The following is a 12,948-nucleotide window of genomic DNA, read 5'->3' on the forward strand; positions in this document are numbered from 1 at the left end:
CAGAGATGGAGGGACATGAATCTGGGGGCAGAGATGGGGGGACATGAATCTGGGGGAAGAGATGGGGGGACATGAATCTGGGGGCAGAGATGGGGGGGACATGAATCTGGGGGCAGAGATGGGGGGACATGAATCTGGGGGCAGAGATGGGGGACATGAATCTGGGGGCAGAGATGGGGGACATGAATCTGGGGCAGAGATGGAGGAACATGAATCTGGGGGCAGAGATGGGGGGACATGAATCTGGGGGCAGAGATGGGGGGACATGAATCTGGGGGCAGAGATGGGACATGAATCTGGGGCAGAGATGGGGGACATGAATCTGGGGGCAGAGATGGGGGGACATGAATCTGGGGGCAGAGATGGAGGGACATGAATCTGGGGGCAGAGATGGGGGACATGAATCTGGGGGCAGAGATGGGGGGACATGAATCTGGGGGCAGAGATGGAGGGACATGAATCTGGGGGCAGAGATGGGGGGGACATGAATCTGGGGGCAGAGATGGGGGGACATGAATCTGGGAGCAGAGATGGAGGGACATGAATCTGGGGGCAGAGATGGGAGGACATGAATCTGGGAGCAGAGATGGAGGGACATGAATCTGGGGGCAGAGATGGGGGGACATGAATCTGGGGGCAGAGATGGGGGGACATGAATCTGGGGGCAGAGATGGGGGGACATGAATCTGGGGGCAGAGATGTGGGGACATGAATCTGGGGGCAGAGATGGAGGGACATGAATCTGGGGCAGAGTTGGGGGGGACATGAATCTGAGGGCAGAGATGGGGGGACATGAATCTGGGGGCAGAGATGGGGGGACATGAATCTGGGGGCAGAGATGGGGGGACATGAATCTGGGGGAAGAGATGGGGGACATGAATCTGGGGGCAGAGATGGGGGACATGAATCTGGGGGGAGAGATGGAGGGACAGGAATCTGGGGGCAGAGATGGGGGAACATGAATCTGGGGGAAGAGATGGGGGGACATGAATCTGGGGGCAGAGATGTGGGGACATGAATCTGGGGGCAGAGATGGGGGGACATTAATCTGGGGGCAGAGATGGGGGAACATGAATCTGGGGGCAGAGATGGAGGACATGAATCTGGGGGCAGAGATGGGGGGACATGAATCTGGGGGCAGAGATGATGGGACATGAATCTGGGGGCAGAGATGGGGGGACATGAATCTGGGGGCAGAGATGGAGGGACATGAATCTGGGGGCAGAGATGGAGGGACATGAATCTGGGGGCAGAGATTGGGGGATATGAATCTGGGGGCAGAGATGGGGGGACATGAATCTGGGGGCAGAGATGGGGGACATGAATCTGGGGGCAGAGATGGAGGGACATGAATCTGGGGGCAGAGTTGGGGGGGACATGAATCTGGGGGCAGAGATGGGGGGACATGAATCTGGGGGCAGAGATGGGGGGACATGAATCGGGGCAGAGATGGGGGGACATGAATCTGGGGGCAGAGATGGGGGGACATGAATCTGGGGGAAGAGATGGGGGACATGAATCTGGGGGCAGAGATGGAGGGACATGAATCTGGGGGCAGAGATGGGGGAACATGAATCTGGGGGAAGAGATGGGGGACATGAATCTGGGGGCAGAGATGGGGGGACATGAATCTGGGGGCAGAGATGGGGGGACATGAATCTGGGGGCAGAGATGTGGGGACATGAATCTGGGGGCAGAGATGGAGGGACATGAATCTGGGGGCAGAGTTGGGGGGGACATGAATCTGAGGGCAGAGATGGGGGGACATGAATCTGGGGGCAGAGATGGGGGGACATGAATCTGGGGGCAGAGATGGGGGACATGAATCTGGGGGCAGAGATGGGGGGACATGAATCTGGGGGCAGAGATGGGGGACATGAATCTGGGGGGAGAGATGGAGGGACATGAATCTGGGGGCAGAGATGGGGGAACATGAATCTGGGGGAAGAGATGGGGGACATGAATCTGGGGGCAGAGATGGGGGGACATGAATCTGGGGGCAGAGATGTGGGGACATGAATCTGGGGGCAGAGATGCGGGGACATGAATCTGGGGGCAGAGATGGGGGGACATGAATCTGGGGGCAGAGATGGGGGAACATGAATCTGGGGCAGAGATGGAGGGACATGAATCTGGGGCAGAGATGGGGGGACATGAATCTGGGGGCAGAGATGGGGGGACATGAATCTGGGGGCAGAGATGGGGGAACATGAATCTGGGGGAAGAGATGGGGGACATGAATCTGGGGGCAGAGATGGGGGGACATGAATCTGGGGGCAGAGATGTGGGGACATGAATCTGGGGGCAGAGATGTGGGGACATGAATCTGGGGGCAGAGATGGAGGGACATGAATCTGGGGGCAGAGTTGGGGGGGACATGAATCTGAGGGCAGAGATGGGGGGACATGAATCTGGGGGCAGAGATGGGGGGACATGAATCGGGGCAGAGATGGGGGGACATGAATCTGGGGGCAGAGATGGGGGGACATGAATCTGGGGGCAGAGATGGGGGACATGAATCTGGGGGCAGAGATGGAGGGACATGAATCTGGGGGCAGAGATGGGGGAACATGAATCTGGGGGAAGAGATGGGGGACATGAATCTGGGGGCAGAGATGGGGGGACATGAATCTGGGGGCAGAGATGTGGGGACATGAATCTGGGGGCAGAGATGTGGGGACATGAATCTGGGGGCAGAGATGGAGGGACATGAATCTGGGGGCAGAGTTGGGGGGGACATGAATCTGAGGGCAGAGATGGGGGGACATGAATCTGGGGGCAGAGATGGGGGGACATGAATCTGGGGGCAGAGATGGGGGGACATGAATCTGGGGGCAGAGATGGGGGGACATGAATCTGGGGGCAGAGATGGGGGACATGAATCTGGGGGCAGAGATGGAGGGACATGAATCTGGGGGCAGAGATGGAGGGACATGAATCTGGGGGCAGAGATGGGGGAACATGAATCTGGGGGAAGAGATGGGGGACATGAATCTGGGGGCAGAGATGGGGGGACATGAATCTGGGGGCAGAGATGGGACATGAATCTGGGGCAGAGATGGGGGACATGAATCTGGGGGCAGAGATGGGGGGACATGAATCTGGGGGCAGAGATGGAGGGACATGAATCTGGGGGCAGAGATGGGGGACATGAATCTGGGGGCAGAGATGGGGGGACATGAATCTGGGGGCAGAGATGGAGGGACATGAATCTGGGGGCAGAGATGGGGGGGACATGAATCTGGGGGCAGAAATGGGGGGACATGAATCTGGGAGCAGAGATGGAGGGACATGAATCTGGGGGCAGAGATGGGAGGACATGAATCTGGGAGCAGAGATGGAGGGACATGAATCTGGGGGCAGAGATGGGGGGACATGAATCTGGGGGCAGAGATGGGGGGACATGAATCTGGGGGCAGAGATGGGGGGACATGAATCTGGGGGCAGAGATGTGGGGACATGAATCTGGGGGCAGAGATGGAGGGACATGAATCTGGGGGCAGAGTTGGGGGGGACATGAATCTGAGGGCAGAGATGGGGGGACATGAATCTGGGGGCAGAGATGGGGGGACATGAATCTGGGGGCAGAGATGGGGGGACATGAATCTGGGGGCAGAGATGGGGGACATGAATCTGGGGGCAGAGATGGGGGACATGAATCTGGGGGGAGAGATGGAGGGACATGAATCTGGGGGCAGAGATGGGGGAACATGAATCTGGGGGAAGAGATGGGGGACATGAATCTGGGGGCAGAGATGGGGGGACATGAATCTGGGGGCAGAGATGTGGGGACATGAATCTGGGGGCAGAGATGGGGGGACATTAATCTGGGGGAAGAGATGGGGGAACATGAATCTGGGGGCAGAGATGGAGGACATGAATCTGGGGGCAGAGATGGGGGGACATGAATCTGGGGCAGAGATGATGGGACATGAATCTGGGGGCAGAGATGGGGGGACATGAATCTGGGGGCAGAGATGGAGGGACATGAATCTGGGGGCAGAGATGGAGGGACATGAATCTGGGGGCAGAGATTGGGGGATATGAATCTGGGGGCAGAGATGGGGGGACATGAATCTGGGGGCAGAGATGGGGGACATGAATCTGGGGGCAGAGATGGAGGGACATGAATCTGGGGGCAGAGTTGGGGGGGACATGAATCTGGGGGCAGAGATGGGGGGACATGAATCTGGGGGCAGAGATGGGGGGACATGAATCGGGGCAGAGATGGGGGGACATGAATCTGGGGGCAGAGATGGGGGGACATGAATCTGGGGGAAGAGATGGGGGACATGAATCTGGGGGCAGAGATGGAGGGACATGAATCTGGGGGCAGAGTTGGGGGGGACATGAATCTGAGGGCAGAGATGGGGGGACATGAATCTGGGGGCAGAGATGGGGGGACATGAATCTGGGGGCAGAGATGGGGGACATGAATCTGGGGGCAGAGATGGGGGGACATGAATCTGGGGGCAGAGATGGGGGACATGAATCTGGGGGGAGAGATGGAGGGACATGAATCTGGGGGCAGAGATGGGGGAACATGAATCTGGGGGAAGAGATGGGGGACATGAATCTGGGGGCAGAGATGGGGGGACATGAATCTGGGGGCAGAGATGTGGGGACATGAATCTGGGGGCAGAGATGCGGGGACATGAATCTGGGGGCAGAGATGGGGGGACATGAATCTGGGGGCAGAGATGGGGGAACATGAATCTGGGGCAGAGATGGAGGGACATGAATCTGGGGGCAGAGATGGGGGGACATGAATCTGGGGGCAGAGATGGGGGGACATGAATCTGGGGGCAGAGATGGGGGAACATGAATCTGGGGGAAGAGATGGGGGACATGAATCTGGGGGCAGAGATGGGGGGACATGAATCTGGGGGCAGAGATGTGGGGACATGAATCTGGGGGCAGAGATGTGGGGACATGAATCTGGGGGCAGAGTTGGAGGGACATGAATCTGGGGGCGGAGTTGGGGGGGACATGAATCTGAGGGCGGAGATGGGGGGACATGAATCTGGGGGCAGAGATGGGGGGACATGAATCGGGGCAGAGATGGGGGGACATGAATCTGGGGGCAGAGATGGGGGGACATGAATCTGGGGGCAGAGATGGGGGACATGAATCTGGGGGCAGAGATGGAGGGACATGAATCTGGGGGCAGAGATGGGGGAACATGAATCTGGGGGAAGAGATGGGGGACATGAATCTGGGGGCAGAGATGGGGGGACATGAATCTGGGGGCAGAGATGTGGGGACATGAATCTGGGGGCAGAGATGTGGGGACATGAATCTGGGGCAGAGATGGAGGGACATGAATCTGGGGGCAGAGTTGGGGGGGACATGAATCTGAGGGCAGAGATGGGGGGACATGAATCTGGGGGCAGAGATGGGGGGACATGAATCTGGGGCAGAGATGGGGGGACATGAATCTGGGGGCAGAGATGGGGGGACATGAATCTGGGGGCAGAGATGGAGGGACATGAATCTGGGGGCAGAGATGGGGGAACATGAATCTGGGGGAAGAGATGGGGGACATGAATCTGGGGGCAGAGATGGGGGGACATGAATCTGGGGGCAGAGATGTGGGGACATGAATCTGGGGGCAGAGATGCGGGGACATGAATCTGGGGGCAGAGATGGGGGGACATGAATCTGGGGGCAGAGATGGGGGGAACATGAATCTGGGGCAGAGATGGAGGGACATGAATCTGGGGGCAGAGATGGGGGGACATGAATCTGGGGGCAGAGATGGGGGGACATGAATCTGGGGGCAGAGATGGGGGGACATGAATCTGGGGGCAGAGATGTGGGGACATGAATCTGGGGGCAGAGATGGGGGGACATGAATCTGGGGGCAGAGATGTGGGGACATGAATCTGGGGGCAGAGATGGGGGAACATGAATCTGGGGGCAGAGATGGGGAACATGAATCTGGGGGCAGAGATGGGGGACATGAATCTGGGGGCAGAGATGGGGGGACATGAATCTGGGGGCAGAGATGTGGGGACATGAATCTGAGGGCAGAGATGGGGGAACATGAATCTGGGGGCAGAGATGGGGGGACATGAATCTGGGGGCAGAGATGGGGGGACATGAATCTGGGGGCAGAGTTGGGGGACATGAATCTGGGGGCAGAGATGGGGAACATGAATCTGGGGCAGAGATGGGGGTACATGAATCTGGGGGCAGAGATGTGGGGACATGAATCTGGGGGCAGAGATGGGGGAACATGAATCTGGGGGCAGAGATGGAGGGACATGAATCTGTGGGCAGAGATGTGGGGACATGAATCTGGGGGCAGAGATGGGGGGACATTAATCTGGGGGCAGAGATGGGGGAACATGAATCTGGGGGCAGAGATGGAGGACATGAATCTGGGGGCAGAGATGTGGGGACATGAATCTGGGGGCAGAGATGATGGGACATGAATGTGGGGGCAGAGATGGGGGGACATGAATCTGGGGGCAGAGATGGGGGGACATGAATCTGGGGGCAGAGATGGGGGGACATGAATCTGGGGGCAGAGATGGAGGGACATGAATCTGGGGGCAGAGATGGGGGGACATGAATCTGGGGGCAGAGATGGGGGGACATGAATCTGGGGACAGAGATGGGGGGACATGAATCTGGGGGCAGAGATGGGGGACATGAATCTGGAGGCAGAGATGGAGGGACATGAATCTGGGGGCAGAGATGGGGGACATGAATCTGGGGGCAGAGATGGGGGGACATGAATCTGGGGGCAGAGATGGGGGGACATGAATCTGGGGGCAGAGATGGGGGACATGAATCTGGGGGCAGAGATGGGGGACATGAATCTGGGGGCAGAGATGGGGGACATGAATCTGGGGGCAGAGATGGGGGGACATGAATCTGGGGGCAGAGATGGGGGGACATGAATCTGGGGGCAGAGATGTGGGGACATGAATCTGGGGGCAGAGATGTGGGGACATGAATATGGGGGCAGAGATGGGGGGACATGAAACTGGGGAAGGGGAACATATAATTTACGGGCACATTTTGCCCCTCTTTCAGTTCTTCAAAAGTTGGGAGGTATGTGAAAGTAGACTTCGGATGGGACCTATTTAATGTGGGTTCAACGCACCCAAAAAGACTTTTCTACAGGATAGGTCATCTGGAGGAGTCTGACGCCTGGATCCTTCACAGATCAGCAGTTCGGCAGCCTCCAGGTGCTGGAAGCTGCTGTGGTGCACAGAGAGAACATGCAGTTTGCTCTTATCCTAATTAACCCTTAAAAGGATTCAATCATTAAAATGAATTTTTTTTTCTCCCTAACACGTAGAAATAACCTTAAGAAAGGCTATTCTTCTTCTACCTTTAAATGTGTTTTCTGCGCCGCCATTCAGTAGAAATATCGGTTTTCTTCTGTATGTAAATGAGTTCTCTCTCAGCACTGGGGGCAGTCCCCAATCTGCGAGAGAAATCTCCAGTGCTGCCTCTATCTTCGCCTGGGATGGCCTCTCCCTGCGTCTTCTTCCGGCGCTGGCTTCAAACTTCTAGGCTTGTGCAGTTGGCTCTGACGTCAGGCAGAGCCAACTGTGCATTCCCGCAGCAATTTTCCTGTAGCCGTTTACACAGTAAGCTGGGGTAAGCGGCCACAAGAAAATGGCTCAGCTCTGTTCGAGGCCTGAGAGCAGGGCCGACTGTGCATGCCTAGAAGTTTGAAACCAGCGCTGGAAGGAGACGTAGGGAGAGGCCATTCCAGGCGATCACCATGTATGCCGTCCACTTACTATCTGAGCAGCATGGGGAGCGGGTGTTAGCTGTTACTAACAGCTAACACCCTGCTTTATCACCCCCAGTCAGATCTCAGCTCCAATGGGGGGTTTTAACCCTTTGGATGCCGCAGTCAAACACAGGGCCGCCATCAGGAATTTTGGGGCCCCATACAGCCTGAGTGTCTGGGTCCCCCCCCCCCCTCCCCGCCATTTTAAGACTACCTTATTTTGCGTCATACCAATTATGTATTACATTTCCCTTTATTTAGCAGCATTACAAGGCTTAATCAGATTCTATTTGCAGGTAAAATCTGCTACGTGTGAAAGCGCCTATAGAGAGCCAACACCATCTATAAGAGCCCTAATAAATCCTCAGGGCTTTTTCACATTGCGTTTTTGGCCTGCCTTGCCGGGATATGTTGGTAACCAGTCAGAATCAGCTATCAACTTATCCCTGCACGAAGAATTGGCCATTAAAAAAAAGGGGGGCCTGCAGTTCTCCGTGCAGGGATAAGTGGGGAGCTGATTGTGACTGGTTACCAACGTATCCCGGAAAGGGAGGCCAAAAACGCAATGTGAACACTCCTTTAACCCCTTCCCGACATGCGCCGTAATAGTACGGCGCATGTCAGGTCTGTAACTATGGCGACCGCCCGGGAGCTTTAAGCAATAGACAACCGGCTCTAATGCCTCCGATCGGTCCCCTCCGGAGGCACCATTTTGGCCGGGATCGCCAGCTCCTGGAGCATGCTCCAGGGCTGACGTCCTGTTGCCATGACAGCCAGGAGCCTTGTACAAGGCTCCCAGGCTTGTCTGCAAATCCTTTCTTTTGCAGGCTGGTCTATGCAGCCTGCAAAAGAAAGGATGCTATTTTGCAATGCATTGCAATGCATTAGCATTGTAATGCATTGCATTAGTGATCAGACCCCCTGGGGTTCAACACCCCTAGGGGGTCTAATAAATGCAAAAAAAAAAAAAAAAAGTTAAAAAAAATATTAAAAAATATAAAAAGAATTAAAAGTTCAAATCACCCCCCTTTCCCTAGAACACATATAAAAGTAGTTAAAAACTGTGAAACATATACATGTTAGGTATCCCCGCGTCCGAAATCGCCCGCTCTACAAATCTATAAAAATATTTTTCCTGTTCGGTAAACGCCGTAGCGGGAAAAATAGTCGAAAGTGCCAAACCGCCGTTTTTTCACTGTTTTGATTCTGATAAAAATTTGAATAAAAAGTGATCAAAGCAATAACATTTCCCGAAAATGGTAGAACTAAAAAGTACACCCGACCCCGCAAAAAAGGCACCCTATGCATCCCCGTACACTTACGTATAAAAAAGTTACGGCCGTCGGAATATGGCGACTTTTAGAAAAAAAATTTGGAATTTTTTTTAGGGGTCAAAATGTAAATAAAACCATATAAATTTGGTATCCCTGGAACTGTACCGAAACACAGAATACAGGGGACATGTCATTTTTGCTGCACAGTGAACGCCGTAAAACCAAAGCCCGTAAGAAAGTTGCAGAAATGCATTTTTTCTTCAAATCCACCCCATTCTGAATTTTTTTCCTGCTTCCCAGTACATTATATAGAATAATTAATGGTAGCATCATGAAGAAAAATTTGTCCCGCAAAAATTAAGACCTCATATGGCTCTGGGAGCAGAGAAATAAAAAAGTTATGGGGTTTAGAAGGAGGGGAGTCAAAAACGAAAAACGAAAATCAAAAAATGCCATCGGCGGGAAGGGGTTAAAGTGAAAGTCCCACCCCCAAACAGGCTGCTATGCTAGTAGCATAGCCTACATCATTATTATTCTCCAGCTAAAAACTTATATATTATTGCCCCAGTTCCCTCTCGGCAGTGCGGCACACCCGATGTCCCAACAATCCCCCCCCCCCCCCCCCGTCCACCCTCTAACATCTTTCCATTGCCCCCTGTACCCCTCCCAACTTTTGAAGAACCAAAAGAGGGACAAAATGTGCGGCACACACTGTATAATCCACCTAGTCACCCGTAAATTATATGTCCCCCCTCCGTCTCTCCCCCAGCTTCATATACACCCTTCATCTGCCCCCAGATTCATTTCCCCTCCATCTCTGCCCCCAGATTTATTTCCCCTCCATTTCTGCCCACAGATTCATGTCCCCACATCTCTGCCCCCAGATTCATGTCCCTCCATCTCTGCCCCCAGATTCATGTCCCCCCATCTCTGCCCCCAGATTAATGTCCCCTCCATCTCTGCCCCCAGATTCATGTCCCCCCATCTCTGCCCCCAGATTCATGTCCCCTCCATCTCTGCCCCCAGATCCATGTCCCCTCCATCTCTGCCCCCAGATCCATGTCCCCTCCATTTCTGCCCACAGATTCATGTCCTCTCCATCTCTGCCCCCAGTTTCATGTCCCCACATCTCTGCCCCCAGTTTAATGTCCCCACATCTCTGCCCCCAGATTCATGTCCCTCCATCTCTGCCCCCAGATTCATGTCCCTCCATCTCTGCCCCCAGATTAATGTCCCCTCCATCTCTGCCCCCAGATTCATGTCCCCCCATCTCTGCCCCCAGATTAATGTCCCCTCCATCTCTGCCCCCAGATTCATGTCCCCTCCATCTCTGCCCCCAGATCTATGTCCCCTCCATTTCTGCCCACAGATTCATGTCCCCCCATCTCTGCCCCCAGATTCATGTCCCCCCATCTCTGGCCCCAGATCCATGTCCCCTCCATTTCTGCCCACAGATTCATGTCCTCTCCATCTCTGCCCCCAGTTTCATGTCCCCACATCTCTGCCCCCAGTTTAATGTCCCCACATCTCTGCCCCCAGATTCATGTCCCTCCATCTCTGCCCCCAGATTCATGTCCCTCCATCTCTGCCCCCAGATTCATGTCTCTACATCTCTGCCCCCAGATTCATGCCCCCACATCTCTGCCCCCAGATTCATGTCTCCACATCTCTGCCCCCAGATTCATGCCCTCCATCTCTGCCCCCAGATTCATGTCCCCTCCATCTCTGCCCCCAGATTCATGCCCCTCCATCTCTGCCCCCAGATTCATATCCCCTCCATCTCTGCCCCCAGATTCATGTCCCCTCCATCATGTCTGTCTCCATGACAAAATGTGCGGCACACACTGTATAATCCACCTACAGTCACCCGTAAATTATATGTCCCCCCTCCGTCTCTCCCCCAGCTTCATATACACCCTTCATCTGCCCCCAGATTCATTTCCCCTCCATTTCTGCCCACAGATTCATGTCCCCACATCTCTGCCCCCAGATTCATGTCCCTCCATCTCTGCCCCCATATTCATGTCCCCCCATCTCTGCCCCCAGATTAATTTCCCCTCCATCTCTGCCCCCAGATTCATGTCCCCTCCATCTCTGCCCCCAGATCTATGTCCTCTCCATTTCTGCCCACAGATTCATGTCCCCACATCTCTGCCCCCAGATTCATGTCCCTCCATCTCTGCCCCCAGATTCATGTCTCCACATCTCTGCCCCCAGATTCATGCCCCCCATCTCTGCCCACAGATTCATGTCCCCTCCATCTCTGCCCCTAGATTCATGTCCCTCCATCTCTGCCCCCAGTGTCATGCCTTCCTCTCCATCTCTGCCCCCAGATTCATGTCTCTCCATCTCTGCCCCCAGTGTCATGCCTTCCTTTCCATCTCTGCCCCCAGATTCATGTCCCTCCATCTCTGCCCCCAGTGTCATGCCGTCCTCTCCTTCATCTGCCCCCAGTTTCACGTTCCACATTACACTTACCTTCTCCTTCGTTCCCCCGCTGCTCTCTGCGTGCCTCTCTCTCTTACTGGAACACAGTTGTAGACGCGATGTGACGTCATCACATCGTGTCTACACTACCGGGTAGCCGGCGGCAGCAGCGAAGCGAGGAGCTGACACACCTGGGTCAGCTCCTCGCTTCGCCGCTGCCGAGCTCCTCGCTTCAGCCGCATATGTGTCAGTGAGAGAGGCGTGCAGCGGCGAAGCGAGGAGCTGACCTGTGTCAGCTCCTTGCTTCAGCCGCATATGTGTTCAACTCAGATCTGCGTCCTCTGGACGCAGATCTGAGTTGAAACAGGACATACAATGACTGCTGCCGGCGCCAGGGGGCCGGCACACGGTGGCGGGCCAAAATCGGGCCCCTCCCATTTTTAAATTTGGCCGGGCCCCTGACGCCAGTAGCAGTAGTACTGGCCTATCGGCGGCCCTGGTCAAACATGACTGTGACATCCAAGCCACAGATCGAGATCGGGAGGTGCCGTTAATTATTTTCTAGCCAGTGACCCAAGGCTTTCTGGAGCCCCCATTACCTGGTTGAGCCTGCCAGGATGTCAGCCTATGCGTTAAACTGGGGGGCAGATGGAGGGTGACATTAAATTGGGGGCAACTGTCGCAGGTCGCAGTGACTCAGAGGTCAGGCCTGTTGGAGAGCACAGACCTCGTTGTGACCCGTCTACTGCTGTCCTGAGATGAGAGCCCCAAACCAATGGTCCAGAGGAATGTGAAAATCAACCCCCCGGAGAGTTATACCTCAAGGGAGCAAAAAAATTCCTTCCTGACCCCAGATATGGCGATCGGATATCTCCCTGGATCATATCTCGCCTACTGTACATACATGGTTAAATAGGTATGTATCTGTGTTGTATACAGGTGAGTATGTATGTATGTTGTATACAGTTGTATATGTATGTATTTTAAGCTCATGAGAGCTGAATCTGTAAGGCCTGGTTTTCATCTGCGTTTGGTATTCCGTTTGGGGAGTCCGCTTGGAGACCCCGCGAACGGAATACCGAACACATTAAAAAGCAGTTAGCTAAGAAACCACATGGACCCCATGGACTACAATGGGGTCCATGTGTTTTCCGCATGAATGTGCAGCACTTTTCTCTCCGCATGATATGTGCGGACACCACCAGGAAAACACACGGACCCCATTATAGTCATGGGGATCCGTGTGGTTTCTTAGCTAACCACTTTTTAATGCATTCAGTATTCTGTTTGGGGAGTACCCAAGCGGACTCCCTGAACAGAATACCGAACACAGATATGAACCAGGCCGAAGAAAAGAAATAAACATACAAAAAATATGTATAAGGACAGAGCCGTCATCATCCACTGAATCCAAATGACCTGTAAAAAAAATGAAAAAATAATAAAGTTCCATGTGAGACTACAGCTACCCATACACTACACTACACACAT

This window comes from Leptodactylus fuscus, chromosome 3 (assembly GCF_031893055.1).
Source record: "Leptodactylus fuscus isolate aLepFus1 chromosome 3, aLepFus1.hap2, whole genome shotgun sequence".
NCBI lineage: Eukaryota > Metazoa > Chordata > Amphibia > Anura > Leptodactylidae > Leptodactylus > Leptodactylus fuscus.